Genomic DNA, 5484 nt, shown 5'->3' on the forward strand with positions numbered 1-5484 from the left:
CTGGCCCCAACGACTGTTATCTCTATGGGATAAAGAAGTAAGGGAGGACTCCTTTGTGGGAATGGGAAAAGAATTGGAGTTAGAATTAATTAAAATTAAATATCACGCGCCCCGGCCCCGCGCTCTGCCGCCGGCTTTTGTCCTGCTGACGCGCCTGCCGTGTGTGTGTGTGTGTGTGTGTGTGTGTGTGTGTGTGTGTGTGTGTGTGTGTGTGTGTGTGTGTGTGTGTGTGTGTGTGTGTGTGTGTGTGTGTGTGTGTGTGTGTGTGTGTGTGTGTGTGTGTGTGTGTGTGTGTGTGTGTGTGTGTGTGTGTGTGTGTGTGTGTGTGTGTGTGTGTGTGTGTGTGTGTGTGTGTGTGTGTCTCTCCCCCCACAGGCCGGAAGGTGGTGGTGGTGCGCTGCGAGGGCATCAACATTTCTGGCAACTTCTACCGGAACAAGCTGAAGTACCTGGCCTTTCTCCGCAAGCAGATGAACACCAACCCCTCCCGCGGCCCCTACCACTTCCGCGCCCCCAGCCGCATCTTCTGGAGGACCCTGCGGGGGATGCTGCCCCACAAGACCAAGCGGGGCCAGGCCGCCCTGGACCGGCTGAAGGTGTTTGACGGCATCCCGCCCCCGTACGACAAGAAAAAGCGGATGGTGGTGCCGGCTGCCCTCAAGGTCGTGCGTCTGAAGCCAACGAGGAAGTTTGCCTACCTGGGGCGCCTGGCTCACGAAGTGGGCTGGAAGTACCAGGCGGTGACGGCCACCCTATAGGAGAAGCGCAAGGAGAAGGCCAAGATGCATTACCGCAGGAAGAAGCAGCTGATGAGGCTACGGAAACAGGCCGAGAAGAACGCCGAGAAGAAGATCTGCAAGTTCACAGAGGTCCTTAAGACCCACGGACTCCTGGTCTGAGCCCAATAAACTTGACTGTTTGCTCAAAAAAAAAAAAAAAAAATTAAATATCAACTCTGCTTCTTTATCAGTTATGTTACTTCTGTCAGGTCCCCTAATTTTAAGTTATGATTTGCACCACTTTACAACTAGACAATTAAACTTAACCTAAATAGGTATTTTGAGGATCTGTGTGAAGTACATAGTCTCAGTAGGCTGCATTAAACGTGTTGTAAGTCAGCATCAATATTACCAATTACCAATAATGTGTGTATGTGAAGAGAAAGAGGGAGTGAGATGTATCTGTGCAGAGGGAGAGAAAACGTTAGTTTAGTGGGTTTCTAAATCATGCTACATTCATATTTGATGATAAAGTCATTTTCCTGCCCAATTCCTGCTCATATTGAGAGAGAGCAATTGAGGAAGTGTGTGTGTGTGTGTGTGTGTGTGTGTGTGTGTGTGTGTGTGTGTGTGTTATGTAAGATAAATGAGATGGAAAAGATGGAGTTGTGAGCTGTTGCTAATGGTCTAGACATCTCACTGTTTTGTCAACAAAACCTTATTGTTGAAAGGAATGTTTTGTCACTATGTCAATATCTCTGCCATGTTGTGTTGATATTAATGGAACTGCCAGGAAGGAGGTTTAATTAATCAGCTCCCAGAATAACTGCTGTCAGCATTAATTTCCCAATTGAAAGCATTCTGGCCACTGGTGAAGATCTTTCAGCACATCTTCAGGCACCTTACTTGTGTGTTAAGAATGGAAGGTTGACTGTCTTCCAGGTCAATGTATGGGTTGTATGTTGTTGTTTCAAAAACAGTTCTTTGAAATTATATATGGTGTTTTAACTTTTCAGTAAAAGTGTTCTGTATTACTATCATTGAAAAATGACTTGAATTTTGTATGCTATTTCTCTATGTAAAACAAAACAAAGAATAGAAACAAAGCCAATACAAAAAAATGGCATTTGAATCCAAGATATTATAGATTTGGAATGTAAATAATTTCCACCTTCTTATTCTTGTATACTTCTATGGGAACTAAGTAATTTTCTAAAATCCTGGTTTGACTCCATGCACATCTGAATCTTGTTCTTTCATCTGTGTGGTTACTGGACAATGTAAAACAAAAGCATGTGGGCTAGGCGGTAGTATACTCAGTTGAGTGCATACATTGCTATGCACAGGGATCCGGGGTTAAAGCCCCTGCTCCCCAACATATGAGGGGAGAAGAGGGGTTGGGGGAGGGTGTTACGAGTGGTGAAGCAGATCTGTAGGTGTCTCTCCTGCCTCAACTTCTTGTGTCCTATCTAATAAAAAAAAAAAAAAGGAAAAACAGAAAAATAGCCTAGAGAGGTGGATTCATTGTGCAGACACAACCCCATCAACAACTCTGGTGACAATAATAATAATAATAATGAGTGTCGGGGATGCTAGGGGTCAGGCCAGAGGACTGAGTAGGAATAGTCTGGAAAAGATGAGGCTTTTATTATGGAGGAAAAGCACAGAGAACCAGAACAAGGGAGAGAGAGAGAAGCCATGGTAATGCTAGCTCTGCTCTGGCTTGCTAACTTGCCCTTGCTAGCTTCCTCCTTTATTATTGATATTACACACAACCTTCTTCTAGCGTGTGCCCTTCTTCCGTAGCCAGTCAGCAGCATCAGGTTGAGCCTGATGTAAAGTTTCGAGACCTCCTCTGAATCTGGAGAGGTGGCAGTCATTGACTATGTGGGTCATAGTCTGTCTGTAGCCGCAGGGGCAGTTCGGGTCGTCTCTGGCTCCCCAGCGATGGAACATAGCGGCGCACCGGCCATGGCCTGTTCGATAGCGATTGAGGAGGGCCCAATCGTAACGTGCTAGGTCAAAGCCGGGTTGGCGCTTGCAGGGGTCTGTAATGAGGTGTTTGTTCTTTACCTCAGCTGACTGCCAACTCTGTTTCCAAGAGACTGGAACAGAGAAGTTCAGTGTAGGCGTAGGAGACCATATTGGATGACGAGACGTCAAGCGTTGAACAGGGTGGGCGAAGATATTCACGAGAATTGGCAGGTCCGGTCGAGTGTAGACATGGGAAATGAACTTAGATGATGCCGCATCCCAACGAATATTTGGCGGGGCGATGTTGCTAAGAACTGGCAGCCATGGAACCGGGGTGGAACGGATGGTTCCAGAAATTATCCTCATGGAGGAATATAATTTGGAATCGACCAAGTGGACATGGGGTCTACGGAACCATACTGGGGCACAGTATTATGCAGTGGAATAGCATAGTGCCAGAGATGATGATCGTAGTGTGGAAGCGCTCGTGCCCCATGAGGAACTGGCCAGTCTTTCAATGATGTTATTCCTCGCGCCCACCTTTGCTGCAGTTTTTATGAGATGTTTGTAAAACGACAGAGTGTGATCGAGAATAACGCCAAGATAGACTGGCTGGGCTTCACACACAGCCTTTATACACTACATCAGTCAGCATTAGGCACACACATTAAATTAATCAGTATCACATGCAAACATTAACATCACATCAATCAAGCAAAACCCAAGTTTTACGCCAAAGAGATGTGCTTCAAGCCAGGGCATTATCCGGTTCTGACAAGGAATCTGCCCTGTTCGGGTCAGTTATCATCATATTATCCTGGCATTCTTTCTTAGCTTTTCACTTGCTTTATAAACTGGAGACTGTAAATATCAAAAATTCCCAATTGAAATTTAGAGGGAATATATGTTCTTTATATACCAATTCATATTTTCTAGTTTGTCTACCAGAGCTTTGTAGGAGGGTTTTGGACTGAAGCCCAAACTAATATACTATGCTTTTATTTGACATTTTCTGTTTGTATCTACCCTCGAAGATTTTATGAGTAGAAAAGTGACTTAATTAAGACAGAAATTCCTAAATCAAGTGACTCTCATTAAATATTATTCCATACTTAATCATACACACACAACTATTAAAATGAAATGATCCACTCTCCCTACAATTACATAAATTATTCTTACTTATTAGGTACTATTTTACCTAAGTGTGAACTATTTCATTAGTTAGAACCTTCACGTGCATCCAACCACATTTCCCAGAAAATGATATATTACATACAAAGAACCATTAATTTTCATCAGAAGTCTGAGAACACAACTTTCATTATTTTCCATTTGAGTCATTAAACACAAACCCATTTTAGTCATCTTGGTGACTAGTACCAGAATGTGATATGAAATATTCTTATGCCATCTTTGAAAAAAAAATGTAAACCCAAGACATATAATAAATGTGTATCTTTAAATACAACTAAATAATACCGTATAAACTAGTGGTACCTTTTTTGGTTGTAACTGCTTCACTAAAGATGTATTTATTTCTGTTTACTTTCAGATATTCTGAAATAATAACCAAGTGTTTTCTTAGATTCCCCAATTCCATGTTTCTTCATTAGCTAAATTCTTCATGGAAATTACAAATGTGTGTTGTGGCACATTGTTTGTAGTTATCAAAAGCTGGGTGATGAAGTTAACTCTTAAGTGGCTAGAAGATAAACAAAGTATATATCCATATAATAAACTGCATTTGTCAGTTAAAAAAAACTACTATTATAGAACTCAGCATAATGAATCTCAGTCATTGTGTAATTAAACAAAAGTCATTAAACAAAAACAAGGTCAGTAAAGTATTCTATGAAAGGTAGAATATTAGCAATAGAAGAATAATATTTACCTAGGCTTGGAATAGTAGATAGTGTAGCTAGAAAGGGGCGTGAGGAAACTTTGAGGGGTAAGAGAAGTGTTTCAAAACTTGACTATGAAATTAGTTGTGGACGGGTGATGTGCATTTACCAAAAACTTATCAAACTACAAAAATGTGTGGAAACTGTATGGTTTGTAATTCTGCACAAATAAAGCAGTTGGGGAAAAACCTTTCTCTAGAAAACTATCATTCAATAATTTCTCTGTTACAAGCTGTAAAGAGTTTGAGGGTGTTTTCAACTGTACTGTAACCATCCATTAACTCCCTAATAAAGGGGGGAAAGTATTAGTGTCCACTCTGGCTATTCTTGACTCACCAAGCTAAATGAAAACAAAATAAATATAGTTTAGAACTGTGAATTGTCATATTCACATTGTGAGAGATAAAGTTATAATCACTGAAGAGACCGAAAAACAACCATGTGGCTATGAGTCAACACAAAGGATCAAATTATTTGGGTTCTATTTTTTTGTAATTAACTTTTTGTGGTGGTATTATAGCATGCATATATGCACCGTAAGAGATTGATAACGATGATAATAAAATTAATTATAATACTCTATAACAAAAATTATGGTCATTCTTGCTTGCTCTTTCTTTTGATATGGTTTGCGCCATTACCATGACTATATATTGCAGGAGTGATTTTGCTTTTTCTTTCATTTTCTAAATTTTTATTTATTTATTTATATTTTTATTTGCCTCCAGGGTTATCACTGGGGCTTGGTGCCTGCACTATGAATCCATAGCTCTTGGAGACCATTTTTTCCCCATTTTTGTTGCCCTTGTTGTTACTATTATTGTTGTTATAGTCATTGCTATTATTGTTGGATAGGACAGAGAGAAATAGAGAGAAGGGGAAGAGAG

At 40.9% G+C, this 5484-nt stretch overlaps 1 pseudogene; it reads left to right on the forward strand.

The window, feature by feature from the left end:
• Positions 1–355: 355 nt before the first annotated feature.
• Positions 356–947, forward strand: LOC103121979 (large ribosomal subunit protein uL13-like; annotated as a pseudogene).
• The last annotated feature ends 4537 nt before the right edge of the window (positions 948–5484 follow it).

This window comes from Erinaceus europaeus, chromosome 2 (assembly GCF_950295315.1).
Source record: "Erinaceus europaeus chromosome 2, mEriEur2.1, whole genome shotgun sequence".
NCBI lineage: Eukaryota > Metazoa > Chordata > Mammalia > Eulipotyphla > Erinaceidae > Erinaceus > Erinaceus europaeus.